Source organism: Mytilus edulis, chromosome 9 (genome assembly GCF_963676685.1).
Source record: "Mytilus edulis chromosome 9, xbMytEdul2.2, whole genome shotgun sequence".
Classification (NCBI taxonomy): domain Eukaryota; kingdom Metazoa; phylum Mollusca; class Bivalvia; order Mytilida; family Mytilidae; genus Mytilus; species Mytilus edulis.
Genome location: NC_092352.1, coordinates 42,118,776 through 42,143,958, shown reverse-complemented (window position 1 = coordinate 42,143,958; position 25,183 = coordinate 42,118,776). Strand labels below are relative to the sequence as shown.

General features: G+C 32.0%; 2 long non-coding RNA genes across 2 annotated transcripts; one reads left to right on the top strand and one right to left on the bottom strand.

Moving 5' to 3' along the window:
* Positions 1-10,430: 10,430 nt before the first annotated feature.
* Positions 10,431-11,666, top strand: LOC139488361 (uncharacterized). Its single transcript, XR_011655996.1, has 2 exons — positions 10,431-10,473; positions 11,225-11,666. It is a non-coding gene; the product is annotated as an uncharacterized lncRNA (long non-coding RNA).
* An 11,532-nt stretch (positions 11,667-23,198) lies between these two features.
* Positions 23,199-24,776, bottom strand: LOC139488360 (uncharacterized). The gene is made up of 2 exons (XR_011655995.1): positions 24,670-24,776; positions 23,199-23,825 (listed from the first exon to the last, which is right to left on the bottom strand). It is a non-coding gene; the product is annotated as an uncharacterized lncRNA (long non-coding RNA).
* Between the last annotated feature and the right edge of the window lie 407 nt (positions 24,777-25,183).

Here is a 25,183-nt window from a genome sequence, read left to right as displayed (position 1 = left end):
CAAAAACAAACTGACAAGCCATAGCTAAAAATGAAAAAGACAAACAGAAAAACAATAGTACACATGACACAACATAGAAAACTAAAGAATAAATAACACGAACCCCACCAAAAACTAGGGGTGATCTCAGGTGCTCCGGAAGGGTAAGCAGATCCTGCTCCACATGTGGCCCCCGTCGTGTTGCTTATGTGAGAATGTGCTGCATGTGTAGAAAAGTAAAGAGGTAGACTGGTTCCCGATCACAATATTAAGTATGTTACACATATACCAATATAACGTGAGAGAGTATGGCTTATAGCTAATAACTGGAACGTAGTAACGGGAACCAGGATAGTAGAGAGGTCACTCGGCTTACATGGACTTTTCCTGATGGTCATGATTACACTTTCATAGATAAAAAGAAATTCCATTTGGATCAAAATTAGCACCTGGTATTTTGCATAGAGTACCTCAGGCAATTCGCAGAATGTTGTCACGTAAAGGCTTTACCATTGTGGCATATTTAGATGATTTTTTTCATTTGCAAACAGACAAAGCAGTGCTGTGCTCAGGCGTTAGCAATTTTAAATGCGCTGCTCAGGAAGTTATGTTATTGTATCAGCTGGTCTAACGTAACAGACCCCTGCCAACAGATTGTATTTTGAGGGGTTAAGATAGATTCTACCAGTTTAGAAACAATACTGCCTAATTCAAAATTGCACGATTTGAAATCAGAATTAGCTTAATTTTTATTGCGTAAGCGTGCGTCAAAAAAGCAACTGCAATCTTTAGCGGGAAAGCTTAATTGGGCGTCTGCTGTGGTTCGAGGCGGGAGAGTTTTTCTCCGTAGAATTATAAACGGCATCATGCGATTAAAGCTAGATCGGCATAAATTGCGTTTCACAGGGGAAATATTGCAAGATATAAAGTGGTGGCATAACTTTATTTCTACTTTTAATGGGAAGTCAATTTTACCTGCAAAGGTTCCTATCACCTCTGTGGCTACTGGTACTTGTAAATCATGTGAAGGGGGGTCTCCCATAATGATTGGTTTTATGTAAATTGGTCAAAAGATCACCCCTTTGCTTTGAAACTTCACATTAATGAACTAGAGTCATTCTCAGTGGCGTTAACAGTAAAGCGATGGGCCCCATATTGGCGTGGTCAGCGTATTAAAGTTCATTGCGATAATGCGGTAACTGTAAGTTGCATTAATAAAGGTACATCAAGGAATGCTATTTTGATGTCCTTATTGCGTGAGCTCTTTTGATTATCAGCAACGCATAATTTTCACTTGATAGCTAAGCATGTCTCAGGCCAAACGAATATACTAGCAGACTGTATTTCACGGATGCATGATCCACCTTTTTGTGAACAATTTTGGCGATCTTGTCAGGCACATGTCTAGGAATGCCCTTCGTTTTCTTTGATTGAGGCTTACTGTTATCAAGGGGGATGAGATCACTGGATAGTATTGTTGCTAACTTTAGATGTCATACTTATGCTCAATCTACCAAAAAGACATATTTAAACTATTTCAAGTCATACGCAGAATTTTGTAGAAGATTAAATATTACCCTTGTTCCTTTAAGTCTTATAAGTTTAGCCAGAAGTTTAGCCAGATATGTAGCTCATTTATCTTCAAGGTTACAATTTAATTCCCTAACAAATTATTTGTCAATTGTGCGGTTGCTACATTTAGAATCAGGAGTTGCATCTCCAGTGGATTCCTTTTTTTATGGAGTCTGTACTCAGGGGTGCGAAACGTGTTTAAAGTGCTGTCATACATAGAAAATTTCCTATTACACCAACAATTTTAAATGAGATATTTACTTTACTGTCAGTCAGCAGTAGTAAGGACAAATGTTTTTGGCCAGCTTGCCTAGTGGCTTTTTCTCTTTTTTAAGGAAGTCAAATTTGTTTGCCCCTTCAATTTCAGCTTTTGGCTCTTTGCGACATTTTACTCGTTAGGATATTAGTTTTCACCCAGATGCTGTCTGTTTAAAAATACGCAAAACAAAAACAATTCAATTTTCAGAGCATGTATTAGAAATTCCCCTTCCTAGAGTGAATAATTTTCATTTATGTCCCTCTCAGGCGCTTCTTTTAATTTTTAACAGGTGCAAGCAGTGTCAGCACCCTCACCTGTATTCCTGTATTTAGAACAAGGCAAGGTTACCCTTCTTACATATACAGCTTTTGTAAAGATGTTAAAACAGAACTTAATAAGGGTTATGACAGCAGCAATTATTCAGGACATAGTTTTCGCAAAGGAGGGGCCTCTTTTGCCTTAGAATATGGGGTTCCTGCTGATCTCATACAATCACAGGGTGATTGGAAATCTAATGCATACAAATTACACTTGGATCCTTCTTTTGCACACAGACAGAAAGTCATGAAAAAATTAGCAATTGCCCTGGGGAAATAATTAACTACATTAACCTACCTTCTACTGGTTACACCACACTTGTATCGGAAGTTTGGAATACCACAGATTATAAATTAATTAATTTGTGTATAGTTTTCAAACTCTAATGTTATTTATGTTTTATTAATATGAAATTTAAGCATTAAACTGTGGTTCTTTTCCCAAACATGTCTTTGTTTTACACTAGTAACCATCTGGAGTCACAAGTTTCCTGACTGGATTCCGATCAGAGTTAGAAATTGACATGCATCTGATCTGATACTGGTCTGGATTCTAACAGCATCTATACACATACACACTATATACATACACAGGGGGAGGGAAATGGGAGGGGCTGTTTTCAAAGTAATGCTTTATTATTTATGTCAATGTAATATCTATGTTTTTTTTTACTTTTTGGCGTGTAAGCCGACCTTTATCTAACAACGGAGATTCCGCGATAATGTTTGATTATTCTCTGTTTACTGCAGCACTTGCAAATGATGCAAACTATCCAATGAAATTTACTTTAACAATTAACAGGAAAAATAATTGCTGAACGTCATGGATGTGCTTATGAGAATAATAATTTTGTTTCACGTTAGCTGTTTTTAATCTAATGTTTACCTCTTGTGATTTATCCCTCGTTTAATAAGATGTTTTAAACCAGGTTTAATCCACCATTTTCTACATTTGAAAATGCCTGTACCAAGTCAGGAATATGACAGTTCTTGTCCATTCGTTTTTTATGTGTTTTGTCATTTGATTTTGCCATGTGATTATGGACTTTCCGATTGGATTTTCCTCTGAGTTCAGTATTTTTGTGATTTTACTTTTTACAAAAGAAGGTTCCCTTTTTATAGCCAGTAAGAAAATGATACAGTTCAAAATGTCTGACACCACAAAAATGATTATTGGAAAGTTTCAAGTGCCGTACATATAAGTTCCTAAATAGTGATGAGTTATTTTATAGACTACGAGGACAGTAATGTTTGGTAACATTCTTTACAAAAACAAAATTAAGAAGTAAAACCTTTTTACAATATGTTTACAGTTATGATTAAAATAATTGTTGTAAACTTACAAATTAATTGATTTATAAACTTACCATGATAGTTCTATTGATTGTGCAATTTTTGAATCTGTAACTGTTACTAGTATACAATATTTTAGTATTTATATGATAACGTGATCCTTACACTTATCAACAGAAATAAACAGGTGACATTGTCTCCAAGGTAATATTATATATATTTACAAAGCTTTGTGATATGACATAAAGTTCAAAATGTATCATTTTTTTAACATATCTTGACAATAATTCAACTTCCGTCTAACGATAGGATACCCTTGCATTGATGCATAAATCTTTAGCATTAGAGAACGTTGAATAAATGAAAACGTTTTGCAGGAGCTTGGATTAAAAGAAAGAAGACAGGAGCGAGCCTCTTAAAAAAAGTGGTGATACTTAATCTACACGTAACATATAAAAGAAGTCTAAGCTCAATGGATTTGTATTGAAGACTAAAGAATTGAAAATGTCATCACAAGTACAAGTATATGACGTAAGACATGATAATACCGCGCAATGGTAAAGTTTTCCTCAGTGCGTGATTTCCAACAACATCTTAATTTGACATCAGCTCAAAAAGTCTAAACAATAAGGAATTTTACAATTTTGCTTATTTTACATTGTAAATTAAAAAAAAACAAATATGGCATGCAAAGAATTTTGAGATCTAGTAGAACATGTCATGTGCTAGAAATGGAACGTGGGAATTTAGACTAGGCACTACAAAAGATGTTTCACTTTATTGCAGCGCAAATTACACATGTTTCTATGTTGACCTTATTTCTTTTTTAAATTTTTTAGTAGATGATTTTGCTTAGTTTATAACGAATTGTAGACATTGCGGTGTTTTTTTAAAGAAGAGAAGCTTAATATTCTGGTTTTAATCAGCATAGCGTCACTGATGAGTCTTTTGTAGACGAAACGCGCGTGTGGCGTATATACAAAATTTAGTCCTGGGGCCTGTTTATCGAAGTTCTCTTAAGATTATGACGTGTCCTAAGACCAACTTAGGACACATCTTAGTCCTAAGTGGGTTTATCAAACATGTCTCAACTTAGGAAAATCCCAGGAATTGTCCTAACTTTAGGATACCAATTTAGGTGTCTTAAGATGGTCTTATGATGGTCCTAACGTTAGGATATTCGAATTTCGTCTTTTGTACATTTTCACACGTATTAATTTTTAGCAGTAGTAAAATAGTTGAAATATGTCAGTATTTATGCACGAGATTTGCCTTTCAGCTGTAAAGAATGAAACCGTGACACTTCGAATTCAACTCACTCAAAAAAATGTAATGATTTTTACCGATTATATATCTAGTTTACAATTATAGTATATTACATTCTTATATAATGCGTAGTTATTATTTTTGTCTTCTGTTTTGTTTTATACAGTTTAAATATACAATTATTATACAATAATTATTTTTTTCCTTTAATCTAAAACTTATAATTAGGTTTGATTAACCATATTTAAAAAAAAAAAACTATTGATAAAATATGATATCATATTTATTTTTTCCCATATTTAATTTGTATTTTCTTTTCCGTCAATACTTAGGATATTGGTTAGGACGTCCTAGTTAAGATATTCCTAAGATAGCTTCGATGTGCATGCTGAGACGTGTCGTAAGTCGGTCCTAACTTTATCCTAAATTCTGTCCTAAGAAATTTTTAGGACGGAACTTAGAATAGTTTCGATAAACAGGCCCCTGGTATCTATGATGAGTTTATTTTTTCTTATGATAAGAAATTAAGAACATTTGTTTTTTCTTCTCAATTTTATCATGTTTATAGAAGAACGATTTTTTTTTTAAATATATATACATTTTGTATATAAGACAACTTTTTTTCATGATTTGGCTAAATCAAATACAGTGCAGTAATAATGATTATCTTAAAGATTTTCGCTTAAGGTAGCACAATACAAAGATTTTGTCACTCCCAATCAGACAACTTTAAACTGATGTAATTCATGTCATCCTTCTTTATATTTTATAAATGAGGTACCAAAAGAAAGAAGAAAGATTAATCTTTCAAATTGTGATAATTTCATTATGACATAATTATTACATATTAATTATTATGTAATTAGTTGCTATATTGTGATGTCCACACTTGAATGAATTTAGCTTCTTTGTTCTTCATAGCATCCCAAAATATTTTATAGATTCTTTTTTTTTTTTTTTGAAACAATTAAATCATCTTTATTGCACTAAATGCTGTTTAACAATTTACCTAGCTTACAGCATTAGGCTAAGTATCCCTGTATATCAGTTATTATACATCCAGGGAGAATATATGATAAAATATTTTATAATTGTTAGTATTATACAATAAGACATAATACATAAATTAAATTAACATCAATATACATTGATTTAGTCTGCTTACAAATCGGGAAAAAGAACGGATCTACACCGTATCGTTTTGTGTTTATTATATGTGTTTACTTTCTCACAGGTGGTTACCTGTGTATTGGAGTTACTTTAATATTCTTTGTTTTGAAGGATTTACTTTGTCTAAGCTTACTTGCTTGACTATGTTAGTAAAACATAACTAGGTAAGTTTATGAAATAATTTTAAATTCAATTTAAAAGGTTATTTGCTGTGCGGGTTTATCTTGGCACCTCGTGGTGAAATATTTATAATACAAGGCCAAGGGAAGTTAGCATCTGTTTATCTGTTAAAAACAAACTATACCTTTACTTACAGGTTACAGTATGCTGAAGTCTTTAATAACGTATTCCCGGTTTCTATATTTCTTATCGAATTTGATCTTATAATGTCATATATTTCTTTTTTGAAAATTTTAAAGATTTCTATCTTTGATTCTTTTTTGTTTGAAACAAAATGTGCCTTATATATGGAGAAGAATATAACTGTTATCAGGGTGTTTATATCAAAATATTTTACATCTGCTATTTTATAGCCAGTTATTAAATTTTCTAGCCTTAAAATATGTCTATCTATTTTAAGATAAAGTAATAACTTGTATATTTCTTGCCAGTAAGTATTATTATAAAGGGCAAGTAATAAAAAAATGTTTATAGTTGTCAATTTCTTTGCAAAAATTGCAAGAATTGTTTTCTAGTACTTTCCACTGTACTAATAAGTCGTTGCATGGAAGGATGAAGTTTAGAAGTTTCCATTTAAACATCTTAAATTTGTTGTTTTCTAGGTAATTGAATATAAAATTAAGAGTGCTTTTAAATTTTATATTTAAATTTTCTTCAAGAATTCTTTCCCACTTCAGAATACCTACAGGTTTTTCTTGCTTATAGGGGGCAAATAGTATTGAATATATTTCTTTATTACTCATTTCTGGATGGATATTATGATTGATTAGTATTTGCAGATTTTTTGTTTTCTTTATATTTACTTTTGTTTTAAATGAGCTTTCTTGTTTTAAAATATTCTGCCAATGTTTTGGAATAGCTTTCTTTAATAATGATAATTCTCTAATCCAATCCCGTTTATCTTTTAATTTAAATAAAATTTTATTTTCTGATATACAACCTCTTTCATCAAGTATGTCATTTACATACAGAATATTATGTTCAATCCATTTAGTAAGTAATAAGTGTTTTCCTTTTGTTTGTATGTTATGATTGCCCCATAAAATCTGCTTTCTTATGTCTAGAAACGATTGTGGGATCTTTGTCTGTCCTCCCTTAACATTTATCCAAGTTTTAATCAATTGCTGATAGAACTCAGGAAGGGATTTAAATATTTTTTTGTCTAACATATTAACATTTTTAATATTCATTTGAAATATCAAGAGGTTTTTACCAAATTTGTTTAAGTAAGCTTGGGGTATGATTGTCCAATTATCACCAGAATTTTGTTTAAGTTTTAAAATCCATCGCAATTGAAGAGCTTTGAGATATAGGTCTATGTCGATCATTTTTAACCCACCTTCTAGATAGTTTTTACAAAGAGTTGCACGTTTAACTTTATCTTTTTTCCCATTCCATATGAAATTATATACTAGAGTTTTAAACTTTTGTATTATTTCCTTTGGTATGTACATATTTGATGCAATATAAGTTAAATTTGGTAGAATTAATGATTTTACTACTATTATTTTACCTATTAATGTTAAATTTCTTTTCATCCAGTTTGATATTATTTTTTCACACTTTTTAAGCTGCTTATCAGTGTTTAGTTTTTGACAGTCTTGATTGTTATAACCAAAATAAAAGCCAAGACTTTTAATATTATCTGTTTTCCAATTTATGTTTTCAAATTTGTCTCTGCTATGTTTAAGTTTTCCCAACCAAAATCCCTCTGTTTTATTTCTGTTTAGTTGTAGTCCTGATAAACTTCCAAAAGTTTCAATTATATTCATTGCTAAACTAACATCTTTTGGTGATTTAAGAAATAGTGTTGTATCATCTGCAAGTTGACATATTTTAAGTGAGCAATTTCTACCATCTAGTTTCACCTCTAAACCTTTAAGATTATTATCTTCTCTTAGTTTTAGTGCCATAATTTCAACCACTAATACGAAGGCTAACGAAGAAATTGGACATCCTTGTCGAATTCCCCGAAAAATGTTAAAACTGCTGGACACCCAACCATTGTTGAGTATACAACCTTTTATGTCTGTGTACATTGTTTGAATCCATCTTATAAAACTACTTTTAAAGCCAAATTTTACCAAAGTTTCTGACATAAAGTTCCATTCGAGGGAGTCAAATGCCTTAGAGAAATCAACAAAAAGTATAGCGCCATCTACTTTAAAGTTCTCTGAGTAATCAATAATATCTTGTATTTGCCTTATATTGAAGCCTATGTATCTATTTTTTATATAACCTTTTTGATCAGTATGAATTATTTTTGGTAATACTTGTTTTAATCTTTGAGCAAGTGCATAAGCCAACAATTTTACATCATAATTTAACAGAGTTATTGGGCGATAATTATTTAAAGAAAGTGGATCTTCTTTTTTGTATATTAATGATATTGCTCCAATTTTCTGTGAAGATGATAATTCTCCTTTTTTATAGCAAAAATTAAATACTGATACAATTAAATCTTTTATTTTTTCCCAGAATTTTCTGTAAAATTCAACATTAAGTCCATCTAGACCTGGGGCTTTATTTAGTTTCATTTTGAATATTGCATCTGTGCATTCCTGCACTGTTATTTTTCCTTCACATAAATCACTTTCGGTATCACTCAATTTTGGACATTTTTTAATATTGTTAAAGTACTTTTTAATATCTTCCACATCAGGCTTAGTTGAGGAGTATAATGTTTTATAATAGTTAACTTCAATGTTAAGTATTTTTTCTTGATCAATAATTATATTATTGTTTACATCATACAATCTAGTGATGGTTTTTTTGCACTGCCTGGCTTTTTCAAGACCTAAGAAGTAGGAAGTATTTTTTTCTCCTTCTTCAATCCATTTCACCCTTGATCTTATTTGGTTACCTTTTACTTTTTCATTATAAAGATTTCCTAACTCTTGTTCTAGTTTCTCTATTTTTTCAATCAGGGAGGTATTTGTTTCATAATCATTAACTCTGATGTTAGTTGTATGAATTTCATTATTAAGTTGTCTAAGTTGATTTTCTAACACATTGATTGAATCTTTTTTGTTGAGGGCTTTTAATTTACAGAATTGAATTGTACAATCTCGAACCTCTATTTTAAAAGTGTCCCATAAAGTATCTAGATTTTTTGAATCATTTGCTTTAATTTTATAGTTGTTAATTAGATTGTATATTATTTTTAGGTAGATTTCATCGTTTAAAACACTACTATTTAATTTCCAGTATCCACGTCCTTTATTATTTCTTGATATATGTACTTTTAAAGATACACTATTATGGTCAGTGTATTGAATAACAATTGGTCTAATATCACAAGAGGAGCAATTTTTTTTTATTTCAGTACTAACAAGGAAGTAATCAATTCTAGTGGCTTCAGTTTTATTTCTTTTACACCATGTAAAATGACTTTTATCTCTGTTTTTTTCACGCCATATATCTGTTAATTTCAAAGATTTAATTAAAGTTTTAAGTCCGCAGACTGGTTTATCAAATTTTAATCTTTTATTTTTATTTTTAGTATCGTTTTCAGATAAAATATCGTTAAAGTCTCCTCCGATTATTAGTTGTCCAAGACTATATTTATCTATAAAAGTTTTAACCGTTTTAAAAAAAGTGTTTCTTAGCTTAGTATTATTTGGTGCATAAACGTTTGCAATTGTAAGTATGCTTTCGTCAATTTCTATATTTACCAGAAGAAGTCTTCCATCTTTATCTTTATAAAAGTCAATAAATTTATAGTTGAGCCTACTTTTTAACCATATAGATACCCCTCTAGCATTGCTCTGACCATTACTGAAGAATAATTCACCTTCAAACTCTTTTTTTAAAGATTCTTCTAAGTTGTCAGTAAAGTGTGTTTCTTGTATTAGGAGAATATCACATTTTTGTTGTTTTGTCCATTCAATTAGTCTTTTTCTTTTTTCAGCTTGCTGTAATCCCTTAGCATTAACTGTACAGATGGTCCGAGTACACAGTTATCGTCCTTTGATTTTCGTTGTCCACGAATATAGTCCTTAGTGTGGACAGTGTGTTACTTGCCAATTTTTGTTACACCCCTTCCAAATTAATTTCTCCATGTTTTATGCCTCGTATAGCAAGTTGGGGGGTGAAATGACACTGTAAAAAAATTTGGGTCATAAATATTAATGTAAAGTAGTGATTAGGTCCAGCTGAAAAAGGTCAAAAATTAGCACTTCGGAAGCTGTCAAAAGATTTCAAGACCCCCTTAACATAAGATTGTCCATATTTTGAGTTAGAGCTGATGAAGTTTTCTATAATTTTGATATAATTTGTCCCAAAAGTAGTACAACACACTGTAAAAATATTATTGAGAAAGCGCAGGTGGGATTTTTTTAATTTTCATTTATTGTCTAAAAGAAATGCACTACGAAATAACTGTGTACTCGGACCAGATGTGAAGGTTTTGATCAGCCATAATTGTTAATGTAAAAGGTAAGTTTATGATTGGGGAACCCCCATCTATTTATAGTATCAATTATCGATTTTATTCTTTCTGTTACCAGTTCACGAGTATTTACTTTATTCAACAGGTAAATAATTGTCGTCAATTTTGCTGTACTTTTAGCATTTAATTCTTTATACTTTATACAAAGTGCAAATTGTTTTACTGTAAGAAGTGATCCTACATAAAAACATATTAAATAGTGATAAAATTTAATCACAATAATTAGATACACAGTATCATTAATGTTTATCTTAAATTCTTTACCGTATTATGTAAAAGAAAATTACACAATGTTGTTCTCAAATTGACAAAACATACAGTTTCTACACATGATGACCTCGCCTTACGGGTCATTATTTGGGTCAACAACGTGACTTTGTTTACAAACTGAGCTATGACAAACATATGCCACACACAGTTTGTGAAGACAATAATTGAGAAATAAATTTTACTCAATACAAAAATAATATAAATACTACAATAATTCTTTAAAAAAATATAAAAATAAAAACATTTACATGAATATATTATACAAAAGATGTATTTACATAGTTTACAGTAGATAAAGATAATGAGTTCTTTATGTAAATATGTACATTTTATTTTATCAGTACTATAAGTGTTTCTTTTGTCAGGTCTTATTCGTAATGTTTTGTTATTCTCATTCTTCTTTGCTTTTATTTTGCTAAATTGTTTTTTATAGCTATTGAGTGCTAAAAGATTTATTATTTTTTCCAGGAGATATATGTAATGGTTTGCATTATGAAGTGGATTATATCTGTTTTCCAATTTGGACTCAAAGTTTTGCACATAATCTAGACATGAAGTATCAGCATACACGGAGCTATAAGTGTGAATCTGTATGGGAACATCTGTTGTCAATTCACTTATGAATTTTTGTGTGCAAAAGTATGTCTGTTGCAAATTTGTGTACAGAGTTAACAAAATATATGTGTGTTCATTTTGTGATATAAGGAGAAGAATTTTGAGGCACATCTGGATTAATTGGAACTGTGATGAGAAAAGTGCGAAATTTATATAAAATATGCAATTCACCAAAGATATAAATTGTGAAACTATACTAAATTCAACTCTACTGTAAATGAGTTTTGTTACACATGTCATCATGATTATAAACAAAATAAATATCACTAAACATGCATTACAGTATAATTTTAAACTAGTTTTACATTTATTTGTTTTCATATAAAGGTTCTGTAAACTGTTTGTTGCTACATATACAGTACTGATAAATGCCATTTGGTTTCAGTTGGTGTCATTAAGTTGCCAAAGTTTTTGACCGTTTAGCTGTGGTATCACCTTCGTTGTCATGCAAAACATGGGTCGGGGTAACTGGAGACCTCTCCACGTTTCTGTTGGTTTTTTGTTTAGCTGGAGTTGATACAGATTCCTGTTGCTCCGATACAAATGAGGTGATTTGAGTTTGTTTTGTTTTTCTGTCTTTCTTTTCTTTTGTTGTTCTGCCCCCAGAGATGTTACTAATTGGGACATATCAATGTCTTCTTCATGTACACTCGTTGATTCATGTTCACTATTTGTAGATGGATCATCTGTGTGATTTGGTTGCTGTGTTGTATCATTTTCTTCAGTGGTGCCTTCAGCATCATTTGTGTTTTCATTTGTGCTTTGTTGTTCATTAGGGTGTTGAGTGTTGTCAGAGAGGTCATTTTCTACACAGTCAATTTGTTTATGACCTTCCTTACCACATGATTTGCAAACCCAGTCATTAGGACAATTGCTAAAATTATGCCCATCAGCTAGACATTTCGAGCACTTTTTTGGACGACTGCTTGTAGATGGTTGATCACGGTACATGACTGTGGCTCTGTATTTGCCTATAGTAATAGAGCGAGGAATGTCTTGGGATAAAGGACCCTGACATATGATAATTCTATCACCAGTGAGACAGTTAGTGATCTCATTCTCATACCTGAGACGTTCTCTAAAGTGGTTCATAATTACACAGTTCCGTTCTTCTAGAGCTCTTAATATTTGGCCATCATCGGCAGACAGTGGAACATCTTTCACTCTAAATTTTATAGATTCTTGTACAACACAGCTTGACCTCCAAAACTGTGTCTCAGATTTCCAAAAACATCAATAGAACAAATTGTATACCCAATTGAATTTAGTGGTCTCTTATGAATTGATGTTGCAAACTTCATTGAAGATTTATGAGAGAATGAAATACAATAGGAAAAAACTGAGACACGGTTTTGGAGGTCAAACTGTGTTGTGCAAGATTCTATAAAATATTTTGGGATGCTATGAATAACGAAGAAGCTAAATTCATACAAGTATAAACATCACAATATGGCAACTAATTACATAACAATTAATGATGTAATAATTATGTCATAATGAAATTATCCCAATTTAAAGAGATTAATCCTTCTTCTTTCTTTTGGTACCACATTTATAAAATTTAAAGAAAGATGAGTGGAATTACATCAGTTTAAAGATTTCTGATTGGGGATGAAAAATCTTTGTATTGTGCTACCTTAAAGGAACCATCTTATACAAAAATGTGATATAACTAACCTGATTAAAAGTAACCATTAACGATAAAATCAGATGATACTTTTAGTTTATAGTTTCAGATTTTATCACATTTGATGTCGAATATAGTTGACATATTTAAGGTCGACGACGTCATGTTGTTGTTTGTGAGATAGATGTCGATGTTATAATGATAAAAGAGGGACGAAAGATACCAGAGGGACAGTCAAACTCATAAATCGTAGATAAACTGACAACGCGATGGCTAAATATGAAAAAGACAAACAGACAAACAATAGTACACATGGCACAACATAGAAAACTAAGGAATAAGTAACACGGTTATATCAGGTGCTCCGGAAGGGTAAGCAGATCCTGCTCCACATGTAGCACCCGTCGTGTTGCTTATATAATAACAAATCCGGTAAATAGTCTTATTCGGTAGGTCACATTCATGAAAGGGAAGTGGATTGTAGCTACGACGTAAGGAACATATCCGATATCATTTGTGAAACGGTTATTCCATAACGGTCAACCAACACGTCCGTACAATTTACGAAGGGATGATAAAATGTACGACATCTGCCTATTTTAATTTAGCTTATTGTGACATTGAAAACTAAAGATTTACGAGAACAGTTTTATATGTTCACCACTGATCCACGGATACGGGTACTTTTAAGACAATTCAATTAAATTAATCCACCACTCGCTATATAAATATATTACCCTGGGTATTTATAATTATTTAAAACTCATATTGAAACTAGTCATAAAATGTTTAAAAGGTGGCGATTTGAAAGTATCAAGCATATTATTTAGCTGTTTTATATTTTCATTGGAAACAAATAATGAAATTAAGATTATAGAACATGTGCCAAGTTTCATATAGAGCCAAATTGTAAATAGTTAAACAATGTTAATTTTTTTCTTTCAGATTAAGAACGTGCAATATCTTTTACAAATATATGCAAATTGCACCAAATATAAACAAAACAATGACAGTTCATTTTCGATGTATCGTCCTACACTTGAATCATTTGGGAATTTTACAGTTAGGCAGCAACCATTTGATTTTCTGGGGGGGGGGGGGGGGCTATGGTTTTTTTTGGAAAAAAAAGTTTGTTTCCAGTTTTTGGAGAAAAAAATAATTTGTTTTTGATTCTGAGAAAAAAAAATTGTTTGTTTCACCCTCAGCTGCCACTATGTGTAATGCTAATATTGAAATAAAAAAATTGTTTTCGACTTGTCGCGAAAAAAATAGATTGTTTTTCGCCGCAGGCGAAAAAAAAAGTTTGCACAGAAAAAAAAACCATAGCCCCCCCCCCCCAGAAAATCAAATGGTTGCTGCCTTACCCAAACAATATATTTTAAATCACAACTTTAGCCATTAAAGAGTAAACACAATAATTCTATGAAAGATTGTTTGATTTGAAATCAATTAAAAATTAGGATCAAAAAGATTCTTAGTATGGATTGACATTGGTGGTACTAAGTATTTCAATGTTTTGTATTGCAATATCAAAATAATTATTTTAACATAATAGTACTGACTGACTTATGTTAATTGTGGTGCGAATCTGATTTTCAATTGTTGAGGTGTAAAGTAACATATACTACATAAACAAAAATGGGAAAACTTGTATGGGAAGTACAGTGCAAAAGATCAAATATGAATGTGTTGTATTATAATCAATACATGACACAGTAACTATAGAGTTTTGTATACTTTATCACAATTCATTATATAAATTTAATGCTTTTGCCAATATCTCTGTTGAAATCAATGCCTACTTATTAAACAATGCACATCATCACTAACAGATGTTATAAATAGATTTCATGTAAAACCAGCCGTTTTGTTCATCATAGCCAAACCCGGGATGGATTACGACTAATCTCAGAAAATAGATTTGAGTGCATCATTTAATGCACAAAGTACCACATGGTGTTCTTTCGTTGAATTTTAATTTAACAGTATGTTCTTTGGAAACACGAATTTACGGGGTTTTTTTCTACTCTACTTATTTTTTTATATATAGTAACCACAAAATGATTACAATTTTAATGTCGGTAGGTTATTCAGCGGTTACCATGGCTGAAAAGGAAATCTCAACAATTTTCCTGTAGTTATCCTCGCATACTTCGAAATTTAAAAAAAGTTTCAGAGCAGCAGGGCTCGTCTCTTTTTTGGATTGGTTTTACGAGAACATTTTAGTTTTCCTTGTAGTTTTCTGTGGATTGTTCTTCACATATTAGCTTTTTCAAATTTGAATTCAACATTTTTCACTTGATGTTAGGCTAACAACAATCAATCTATCTTACCTTTATAATTTTTTATTTGTAATTGCTGAAAACTATTTTTAACTACATTAACCGTCTATTTTCCTAAAAGAGGGACAAAAGATACCAGAGGAACAGTCAAACTCATAAATCGAAAATAAACTGACAACGCCATGGCTAAAAATTAAAAAGACAAACAGACAAACAATAGTACACATGACACAACATATAAAACTAAAACATAAGCAACACGAACCCCACCAAAAACTAGGGGTGATCTCAGGTGCTCCGGAAGGGTAAGCAGATCCTGCTCCACACGTGGCACCCATCGTGTTGCTTATGTGATAACAAATCCGGTAAATAGTCTAATTCGGTAGGTCACATTCATGAAAGGGAAGGGGATTGTAGTTACGATTGATTGATATGCCACAAATGCAAACAGATAAACTACGATCAAACAACTGTATTTTAAACCATATGCATATCACACATTTATGATAACTAAACACTTTTATTTGGTTTCCTCAAGCTTCCTTAAAATATTTATATCTTGATCTTATTTATTCAAGTTTTTGTAATAGCGTTCCCCTCAAAGTATTTGCGTAGTTCTGATGAACAATTGAATGAAAGGGTCATCGTTGGTCTATGATTATCTTTATATCATTTATGTCTATTAATCAGAGCATCTACCTCTTTACGAATTTCCCTTTTATTCTTTTTGTTGATGTAGATATGTACAATGTAACCTTATTTTGATAATTATGCTGCTCTGTCTAAATGTGGCACGGTAGTATTTGTATTCTAGAATTTAGGTTGCTCTTTTGAGTACCCTACCTAAGTCAAGGTATCTGAACAAAATGATTGGACAAAAAATACAGTATCAACTGAACATACTTTCCCAAACTGAGGGATGAATCAGGTGTAGAAAAATATGTAATCATTTTACATACAAATGAAAATGATTTTTTGAGTATTTTTTTTAATTGGGTATTCACTGCATGACAAAATACCTAAAAGCACTAGTAGCCTTAGGTTTTTTAAAATAGCAAAAAGAGTAAACGGTCATGATACACATTCAAATGCATTTCTGAAATGTAAAATGAAAGTACTTCAGTTAACTGTGAATGTATAATTTTTGGCAGTGTTAAAAAGTGGTGAAAATTCTAAAAAGACTATCATCATCATCAAAGTCGAAAACTATACGGCATTTATTTATTTGATAAATGAAGTGCAGGCGATTAATTAACACTTCAATATTGACAGCAGCATAAGTTATGTAAGTGGATCCTTTTATCTTGTACTTGTTAATGCAATATAGTCATTTTCATGGAGTTAGTTGACGATCATAAATCAGTAAGCTATTGTATACCAGGTGGTCCAAACATGCTAAAACCTCTTTATATTTCTAATACGCTCCGCACATATCTCTAAGTCATCTAAGTGATAGCATCGATTTAATAATTTGAAGGGGGATTTATAACTCTAGGATGTAATTTGATCCTTATACAATGCATGACAATAATTGGATACCTGCAACAAAAAACTTCGACAGTTGGAATTCAACATAAACAAAGTAAAACATATTCGTTTGTCATTACAGTGTTCATAGATTTATGGCTTATTGATCAGTGTATAATTCCTCCATGTTTTATAACCGCTGCATATCAAAAATGGAAAGAATGAGTTGGCAATATAATAATCAAGTATGTTCCAAATTATTCTTATTCAAAAGGCGCATTATGTTCATGTTTCCACATCCCCATGTTGTGCAGGTGCATCTTTTTGTCCGGCACAATTCATTTTCAATGTACATGTAGTCTATGCGCGGTTTTTTGCTATCATTTTTCCCTGACGGCTAATAAGAAAATGCCTACCCTTTTGACAGAACAATCAAATTGTGTGTTTTTTAATGAATATAAATGGATTTATACCAAAATTAAATTTTTTATCTCGTTCAATTAAGTCAACATTAAACAGATACATTTTTGGCTTGCAAGAAAGAAATTTGACCTAATTTGGATCAACCAACAGGCAATATTTGATGTAAATGATTACATATTGTAACGTTCCGGGGTTTTCTGTCAGGATTTACACCCGTAATTACTTTAAATTTGTGGGCCTCTGGTGAAGGAAGTAATAATAAAAACCATAATGGAGTTCATAAGTTGTATTAAATATTATTATTAATTCAGCATAAGTAATTCACAACAGATGCAGTAGTTCATAAAACACATGAAATAGAGTTATCTTAATATACAAAGACACATTTTATTCTTAACTGCTATTATATAATTCCTATTGCACTCGGTGCAAAGAAATCTAGTCGGTGCAAGAATTTTACTTGGTGCACACCGAGCAAATAATTTCAGATACTGCTTGGTGCAGGTTATATATTTTTAACCTCATAATTTTATAAGGATCATAAAAGACTAATATTAAAATATCGAAAAGCTTTCTAGTAAAGAAAAATACTTTTCGCCAAGTAATTCCACTTGGTGCAGCACCGAGCAAATGTGCTTGGTGCTAGCCAAAATGTAAACACCGAGTACGCTACTTGGTGCAATACGGCAGACGCAGGTTTTATTATATTCTCCTAACAAAGAATTAAATTCTCTTTACAAAGTTTTATAAATATAAACAATTACCAATCTTTGATTAAATCTTAAGTGATTTTGCGTCATGTTCTGCATTAGTTTTATATTTAATGTGCTTGGTGCAATATAATTTCTATTGCAAGTTTTAAAAGAGCTGCGATCGTTCTGCATTGAGGTGAAAATCCTACTCGGTGCACGCAAACCTAGCTATTTATACTTTGGCCCCGCCCACAAATATTACGTAGTACACAAGAAAAACAAAACATAAGGAATGGCGCCGATAAGTGAAAGTAACGATAAACTGAGACAAATTTGGGCAAATGCACCGTCAAATGAAGATGACACATCGATTAAATAGAATCATTAGATAGGTTTAAGTACAGGTAAACCACTCCTCTCATAAAAATACAATACGAGGCGTACTCGGGGACATCTGCATGGAGAAGTGTGGAACGGGGGTCACCAATTACACACGATGAAAAATACACGTTTAAGTTTAGGAAATAAGGCCAAGGGCCAGAGCGTAACAATATGTGCTCGGTAATTTCATGAACCGCTGGCTGGAAAAGTAAAACGTATATCCAACATGAAAACCAATACGTGCTGAGTCAATAAATGAAATTATACAGGTATTGAATTTTATCTCGTTCAAATAAGTCAACACTAAACATACATTACTGTCTTGCAAGAAAGGAATTCAACCTAATTTGGATCAATAAACAGGCAATACTTTGTAAATGAGTACATATGTGCTCGGAATTTGCATGACCCGCTGGAAAAGTAAAACTTATATTCAACATGAAAACCTATACGCGCAGAGTTATTATTATACAGGTACATGTACAAATATTAAAAAGTACACAGAATTGTCGCATTGCATGTCATTATAAATTTGTATTAGGATCACAAGATGACTGCCTAGTCCAAACATTTTGATTTTCTTCTAAATTTTAGACTTCTAAAGCATTTTTGTACTTTTACAAATGTTTTAGTTTTAGTATGTCAAACAAATTTATAACCTGACAGCTGGTGCTATTAATGGATCAAACTTTATATATCTCTGTAGTTCGCGATAGAATCGATTGTTAATATCATTTTCAGACGGTATTTAATTTACTTGCAATGATATTTTGTGTGACTTTTTCCCTCAATGAATTGTGAAGCCATACCAGAAACTGAAAAATAATGTAAATTATCAAGTGACGTATTACTCTACAATATTTTCTAGAAAAATTCTTTTGATTTTGGCGGACCAATTGAAAGTTCAATTTATTTGGTCTTTTTAACTTTTTTAGATTCGAGCGTCACTGATGAGTAATTTTTTCATCCCACCTAGCCAAAATGAAATGGAGCCTATTATTGAAGCATGTCATCCGTCTTTTTAAAATACTTCACTCCTCTGCAGAACGATCACAGGTAAATATGTAACTAAAATATGTCCTGTCTTAACGGGATCTACTATACTTCACTGATTTGTTTTTGGGTTTCTTAAATCCAAGTCATTTTGTCTCTGTTTTTTAACTATTGGCAATCATACCATATCTCCTACATTTTTACGATATCTAAGTAAAAGAGGGACGAAAGATACCAAAGGGACAGTCACACTCATAAATCTAAAACAAACTGACAACGCCATGGCTAAAAATGAAAAAGACAAACAGAAAAACAATAGTACACATGACACAACATAGAAAACTAAAGAATAAACAACACGAACCCCACCAAAAACTAGGGGTGATCTCAGGTGCTCCGGAAGGGTAAGCAGATCCTGCTCCACATGTGGCACCCGTCGTGTTGCTTATGTGATTACAAATCCGGTAATAGTCTAATTCGGTAGGTCACATTCATGAAAGGGAAGGGGATTGTAGTTACGACGTAAGGAACATATCCGATATCATTTGTGAAACGGTTATTCCATAACGGTCAACCAACTCGTGATGGCGTTCGTAAAATTTACGAAGGGATGATTTCAACTTCACAATGTGGAACTCTTGGTTTAATAGCTTTCTTGTGAGCAGTAACCCTCTATCAAGAAAATCATGATAGGAAACGCAAGCACGGGAATATCGTATCAATTGGGAGATATATACCCCGTATGCAGGTGCTGCTGGAATGTTGCTACTTAGAAATGGAAAGTTCACAATTGGAAAGCTGAAATCATCTCTTTTGTCGTAAAGTTTTGTTTTCAACCGACCCTCATTGTCAATTTCTAGATGTAAGTCAATTTATGAAGCCCACTTAACTGTATCTGTAGTATCCTTTATCTCTAACAGTCTAAACGAACATATATTATCCTATCTTTATCAATTATTTTGATTCGTTCATTCTTTGTTCCTACTGTAACAAATGACTCGCGCATAGACTTACCTTGAAAATAAATTGTGCCGGACAAAAGATGCACCCGCTCAACACGGGGGGGGGGGGGGGGGGGGTAATTTGGTGAGATTCTTGTTGCTTAGTTTTTATTTTTCTATGTTGTGTCTTTTGTACTATTATTTTTCTGTCTCGTCCTTTTTCTAAATTATTTTTTTAGCGAATGATACCAAAACCTTGTTGATATATATTCAATATCATCTTAACATTTATAAGACACAATGGTCTTGAATTATATATTATAGGTACTGACTTTGCTTGTCATCTCAACGTGTCATTTTATTCTTTTATTTGTCTTTGTATATGAATACGTTTATTAATAAGTCTTACTTATACATTCCGTCATTGTCTCATTGTGTTATTGTAAACTTTTGTATTCTTGTCTTTCGTTTTTGCTAACAAGCTTTGTCAAAAGCTTTGTCAATACATCTTTTCGTTTTTGTTTGCTTTATAGTGATTCAGATTATAACACAATGTTGACTGCTGTATCCCTATTTTTGACATTTGTACCAAATATGTCAGTTGGTTTGTTAACACATCGTTGTCAAAATATGAAATTTTATGCGTCTGTTATACAAGTAAAAAGTGAGATGTTTAGCTGGTTAAAAAAACATTTTTGATCTACACATTCTACACACAAAAAACGCTTGTGCAACGTTATGAATATGACAGTTGTTATTCATTCGTTTGATATGTTTTTAGCTTTTGATCTAGCTCTTTATTAAGGACATTCTGATTTGAATTTTCTCAAAGTTCTCTCTTTTTCTACTTATCATGATTTCCTTCATGCAGGGCTGTTACTCAAATGCAAAAAAAAAAAGAGCTCCAACTGGCGAAGTTGAAATATTCCTTCTAAGATTTCACGGCGCAATCATGTTCTGAACTATCTGTGTCAGATATGATAGCGAATATATTCACAATGCCGTTATTACAATTCCATTCCCTTTTCCCCGAATGTGACCTACCGAATAAAACTTCTTACCGGGTTTGTACTAAAATGAGTAACAGAACGAACGACACATTTGGATTAGGATCTTCTTACCCTTCCAGATCTAGAGCACCTGAGATCATGCCATATTTTCGAATACATTTTGGCTTACCTACACTTTATTTTTTTTTTCTATATGTGTTTTTTAAATACAAACAATATTTGATATGACTATTTTAATGATTTGAGCGGGAAAAAACGCGGGAAGAAATGTCTTTCATTGTAGTGTCTTTGTTTTGACAAAGAGTATAACTAATAAAAATATAAATGATTATCCTCCTAATTTTTTTTTATTTCAACAAGTTTCGTTGTAGTTTCTTTTCCACTGTTATTCGTCATCTTTATCATTCGATCATGGTATTGTACTTCTAGTATTTATTTATGCTCAGATTTTACTTCCCTTTTTTATTTTAACATCGGTATTATGTTCTTGGACACTATGGAATTCCACACAAGATCATCAAAATGATCAAACTGCTATAGAACCAATTTTCCTGTCAAGTTATACATTGTGGAAGAGTGACCGAACCACTCCATGTTACAACTGGGGTATGTCAAGGATGTATTCTCTCTCCGCTTCTTTTCCTGATAGTAGTTGACTGGGTTGGGAAAACAGACTACAAAGATCCGAAAGGCATTGGATGGACTCTCACAACACGTCTAGAAGACCTAGAATTTGCTTATGACATATGTACATTATCCCATGACTTCCAATATGCACTACATCAGACCAAAAGTCTTGAAACAGCAGCACCAACAGCCAGAAAACAAAATCAAATGAGGCTAAAAACGAACCAACACGATTGTCTTAAGATCAACGACTCTTCTGTTGAAGATGTAAACAATTCAATTACCTTGGAAGTATTGTCAGTACACCAGGAGGCACAGACGAAGGTATATCGGCAAGCAAAAACAAAAGCACAACAGGTATTTTCCATGCTTAAACCTGTTTGGAGGAGTATTGGTTTAAGAACTAGCACAAAGCTTAGAATATTAACCACCAATGTCAAATCAATACTCTTATACGGATTAGAAACCTGGAGAGAAACAGCTTCATCAATTAAATCTATCCAAACTTTTGTCAATAAGTGTTTGAGAAATATCATCAACATCCGATGGCCAAACAAGATATCCAACAATGAGTTATGAAGAAGAACAACAGCCAACAACTCAGATAATAAGAACAAGAAAGTGGAAGTGGATCGGACAGGCCCTCAGGAAAAAAGACTCAAACATTACCAAGCAAGCCTTAGAATGGAACCCCCAATGACATCGAAAAAGGGGGAGGTCAAAAAACACCTGGCGCAGGGGACTAACAACTTAACTGAGCAAAATTGGGAAGACCTGGAAAGAAACAAAACGAATATCCATGGACAGAAAGAAATTGAAAGAAACTGTAGTCGCCCTATGTCCCCCTTGGGACGAAGTGGATTAAGTCAAGTAAGTCATTATGTTACTTACTAAAACCAAATCTTCAACTATTTACTTGTATTTTTGTCAATCTGATGAGTTAAGCCTTTTTCAACTGATTTTTATAGATCGTTCTTATGTTGTACTGTTATACCACTGTCCCAGGTTGGGGGAGGGTTGGGATCCCGCTAACACGTTTGACCCCGCCACACTATTTATGTATGTGCCTGTCCCAAGTCTAGAGCCTGTAATTCAGTGGTTGTCGTTAGTTTATGTGTTACATATTTGTTTTTCGTTCATTTTTTTTATAAATAAGGTCGTCAGTTTTCTTGTTGAATTGTTTTACATTGTCATATCGGGGCCTTTTATAGCTGACTATGCGGTATGCGCTTTGATCATTGTTGACGACCGTACGGCGACCTATAGTTGTTAATGTCTGTGTCATTTTGGTCTCTTGTGGACAGTTGTCTCATTGGCTATCATACCACATCTTCTTTTTTACATTTAGTATATATTACATTTCATAAAAGCACAAAAAGGTAAACATGTTTTATTTAATTTTAATATAACGTAAACGTATGTACATCAAGTTGCATTGCAAATACAACCTTCATTGACATGCGGAACGTATCAATAGTTATTAAATTTCACAACATTATAAACAGTATGCTATATCATTGAAAGCGAATGTTCATAATCATCTTTCATTGCCATAGTTATGATAATTAAAATTAGTTATATAAATTAAATGTAAAAAATACGTAAAACGTATAATGATTTAAGCTTAAGGAGAAAACATGTTTTGAATTGACAAATGGAAATTACGTTAAGTTTATAATGGTGTTATAGAATGCATTTCTCATGTGAGGATAATGACAGTAGGTTTGTTAATTTCCTCCTTACTTAATAAAACATATACTTAATACTGCCTTTATCTCTGAATACGAGACATTTTTAACATAGTTCTTTTTTTCGAATTTGTTGCCTCTTACAATGAATACTAAACTATAGAAATGTCTACATATTTAATTCTCAGACACGACGTTTTATGATTCACCCACATGTGTTGTCATTAAGATCAGCAGCTATCTTTAAACTTCAAAATATTTCGGTATAAAACACAGAATAGTATAAGAGATCTCGACTACAGCTATGGTCAGTGTAGAATTCCCTGTAAACGTCAACGAAGAAGAAGTGTTCTAAAAGTTAAAATGAAATACACCTCTCAAAGGTACTTTACTTTTCATTTGAATGTGAAAAATTGATTACTTCAAAGAGAAAATACGACAAATATTAGCTAGAGAGTTATGTTCGCCAGAATTATTCTTTTTAAATCATTATACAGTGAGCGAACATATGCATTTTTTTGTTTTTCTTTATATAGTAGCTTTTTGACTTATAAGTATGATGAAGCGCTATTGATATTAAATGCTTCGATATTCTTGTCGTTTTATTAGGTATACATGTACTGCTTTTGCTTAAGTTTTAAGAGTTTGTTTTTCAAACTATTGTACTTTAACAATAAGTATCAATGTGACATAATAAAACAAGCAAACATGTACATTAATTAGTACTGGACAAATGATGTCTCATCCGCATCAACACAAAAAAGACTTTACGGCAGCAAGAATTATTGCAATAAATTAGCGCTCTTTAACATCGGACAAAATGTATTTGTTATAGGCGAAATCTAATTAACAAATATACTCAACAGTAAGATGCTGTGATAACAAATTGAATCGTTTCGAGTTTTGAACTTAAACATTATTTATATGTTTAAAAATGTAACAATTTGAACTGAAATTAAAAATTATAAATTATTCAAATAATGTATATTGAAATGGTTTCTCCAGGCTTTGGACAGTAATGAATTAAAGAAATTAATCACACAAAAAAACAGCAAAAAAAATTAGCAAAAAAAACATATAGGGTACCAATAAACACCTTATAGATTTTCTGAAAGCTTAAACTGAGATATTATAAAAAAATAATCAAATATCACATAAAGTTTATACCTGAAATGTATCGAGACGATACATTTATTGTAGAAGAAACATCATGGATAAAAGAATAGGCATCACAAACATGTACAACAAAGTTGTGACTTTAGTTGCACCACTGCCTGAAAAACACAGAAGGTTATTTCAAATAAGTTCAACACAATGTTTTTTTTTTGTTTTTGTTTTTTTATTACATCGATAAAAGTTACGCTAAAGCGGATATATGTTTTGTTTCATTTGCCAAATTGCCGAAACAAAAAACAAACTAAATTTTGTAATTTTTAATACACAGGCTATGAGTGCAAAAAATCTACAAGATTGTTTATGAATCGCAAAATACTCGATCGACAAGGCAGTTAGTAAGGAAAAACTAAGGGAAAATATCCATCATTTTATTGGTCGTCCTTAGTAGCGGAAATACTCGTCCAATAAAAAAACTTTTAAACCACACCAGTAGTCGTGATATTGTCTCCTGTCAATTTGGTCAAAGTAGACAATTTCTTTGAGTATACGTATTTGGTCAAAGCAA